Source organism: Prunus mume, linkage group LG4 (genome assembly GCF_029339155.1).
Source record: "Prunus mume cultivar Tortuosa linkage group LG4, ASM2933915v1, whole genome shotgun sequence".
In the NCBI taxonomy this organism is placed as follows: domain Eukaryota; kingdom Viridiplantae; phylum Streptophyta; class Magnoliopsida; order Rosales; family Rosaceae; genus Prunus; species Prunus mume.
The window spans coordinates 60,893-63,668 of NC_142701.1; positions in this window are offsets into that span (position 1 = coordinate 60,893).

Consider the following 2,776-nt stretch of genomic DNA (forward strand, 5'->3'; position numbering starts at 1 on the left):
TGCTCGACCGAGGGCGCATCGAACCTCCACAAAGACCCACTGAGAAGGATGCAGAGGCAAGTTCAGCAGCTAGGATACAGACGCACCTGTAGAGGGGTTAAAACGCCAAAGAAGATGGTGACTGCAGATTAAACACCATCCGCGCCAATCGCCCTCGCAGAAAGGTCGCTAACCAAGCCTCTGGGCGTGGCGCCTCAGGTAAGACGGTGATCCTCGCGAAATGGCGATCATTTCCAAGCTTAAAGGTCCCCCGGAGGGAGCATGAAGGCATCATCGATGTTCACCACGCAGAGGGACCCCTTTTCAAACCAACGGCCTCTTTCATGGAATTCCACAAGAACCACTTGGCCATCGACCTATATGGCATGACCAAACCGTGAAATCGTGGAATTGGCTTTTAGAAACGCCAAGGCGTAAAGGCCTCATTACCAACGAATCCGACTCAACCATTTAGGCCGATACCAAAGTAACCGAGAGGCCGTGGCAAGAGAGGTGCCAGTTACCGACCCGAGCAGGAAAATTGAGGCCAAGGCCCTTTCGCAGGCGATTTGGAATACTCCACCGATATTTTATCAGGACCTCACCGACCATCTTCTGCTCAAGACCAAGAGTGGCCTGTAAGCCGGCCTGACGATTACTAGCGCGCTGGATACGTTAGCTAAGGCAGTGCTCCTGAGGAGGAAGTCGGGACCTGCACTTCAAGACCAAAGCGCTGCCACATGATACCCTGGGGATCAGAAGGCCTATGGCCGAGGGCCGGGCCCCGACCTTCTCTTTGTCACGAGGTCGAGGATGACCGCGCTGGGAATCTCTCTGATGACACTACGATAGGATCTCGAAATGATTGAGGAAACCTCTCACATGAGCCGCGAGGTCAACAAAGAGGCTAGTAGGGGAAACCAGCGGAAGCCAAAGAAGGTCAGCATGAACATGGTTTTGGTACTACCGTCCGAGTTTTCGGCCCCAAGAGGCCAGACCAACGGCCTGGATAATGACGTGGCCAAGGAACAGCTTGATCAAAGGCCAAATACAAAGGAATAATTATTGGATGTGGCTTTTAACGAGGTAATACCCAAAGACGAGCCAAACAAATACCGACACCTCAAACCGTTATACATCTCGGCCATGTGGTGGTGTGCCTGTCCAAGTCTTCGTTGATCTGTAGGCATAGCCAACATCCTTCCCTATTCCCGATGAAGAAGCTGGATAAGTCAAAGGAAGACCTCATCCCCAGCGATGTGGTCATGAGCAGCTTTGTCAGCGATAAATCTAAGACCATCGGGTTGTTGCCGTTAAAAATCACCGCCGCATCGAGACGAGAGTCGCGCCTTCTACGTGGTCGAATCCAAAGATGAACCAATATATTGCTCTGGCCGTGATCGGATCCATCGCCTAGATGCATACCGCCCTCCTCTTCCAATCGTTGTTTTTCTGGGATAGCCAGAGGTGTCCATACACCCGCCGACAAAAAGCCCTTTGAAACTAACGCCGCAAGCACGCACTTACGACGACGCTGGATGGGTTGTCCTCACCGCCACGATGAAAGCGCAACATAACCCAGAAAACGCCCATAAAGTGTTGGAGTTAGTGTTTAGAATGTCGGCTGTGATTCGCACGCAGTATTGATCGACTACTAACTGTAGATGATGCATAAAGCCACTAGAGAGGAGGAGCAGCGGCCGTGACCGACCTGCCGAAAAAATCGCCGGAACATTGGGCGTAAGAATCCGCATGCCCAAACTCGCCGATCAACCTAATTGAATTCCTCCACGAGCCTGATGAGGCGACACTTTGGCCCATGACTTGAATCGTCACGAGACGGAGGATAACTACACCGAGGTCCGTGACCCGTTATTAGAAAAATGTGGAACCGAGCCCAACCACCCGCCTCTTTGTAAGCCGCTTTTTGAGCCCCAACTAGTCACTGAGATTATCGCCCGCTTTCATGAATATAAGGATTGTTTTGCTTGGGATTATCATGAGATGCCCGATTACCAAGAAGTTTGGTTGAGCAACGAACTAAAGATTAGGAGGCGTTTAGGCTTTTCCAACACCCACGAGGCGATTCTCGACCAAGCACAGCCTTAAGGTCAAAGAGGAAATTGAACTCCTGCCGGCTTCATCCGCCAGCTCAGACGCTGAGTGGTCCTGCCAACATTGTACCTGTTGAAAAAGACTGGGCTTTGAGGGTATGCACCGATTATAGAAATCTAAACTCGCGACTCCCTAGGGCCGAGTATCCCATGCCCGTCCGACCTCCTGTGACGGAGCCAGGAAGCACGAGCTCTTGTCTTTCGACGGCCACGCTACACACAACCAAATCTTCATTGCCGGTGAAGATGTCCATAAGACGCTCGCATGTCTAGCACACCGTCACTTATGAATGGGTGGTCATCCCATTCTCCCAGCACTGAACGCCACAACGTATCAACGAGCTATGAACCTTATTTTTCACGACCCAATTGAACTAATAAGTTCACATCGACAACGTTGTTGTAAAATCCCATCCAAAGCCGCTGTTGGGGCATCTCCGATAAAGCCAATCGCATGCGGCACACGCCCAAAGATGAACCCCTAAGAAATATGCTGGGCCACCGCCAGAACTTCTCGGCCTTCTGGTCCACCAACGAGGATCGAGGTAGATAAGAGTAAAGCCACAACCATCATGATGGCACACCGGGCCGAGGACCAAAAAGGAACTCCGCCTTTTCGTTAAGGTCAACTTTTAAAGGTCGCTCATATCCAATTCCATGGAAAAATCCTATTACCGACTTTG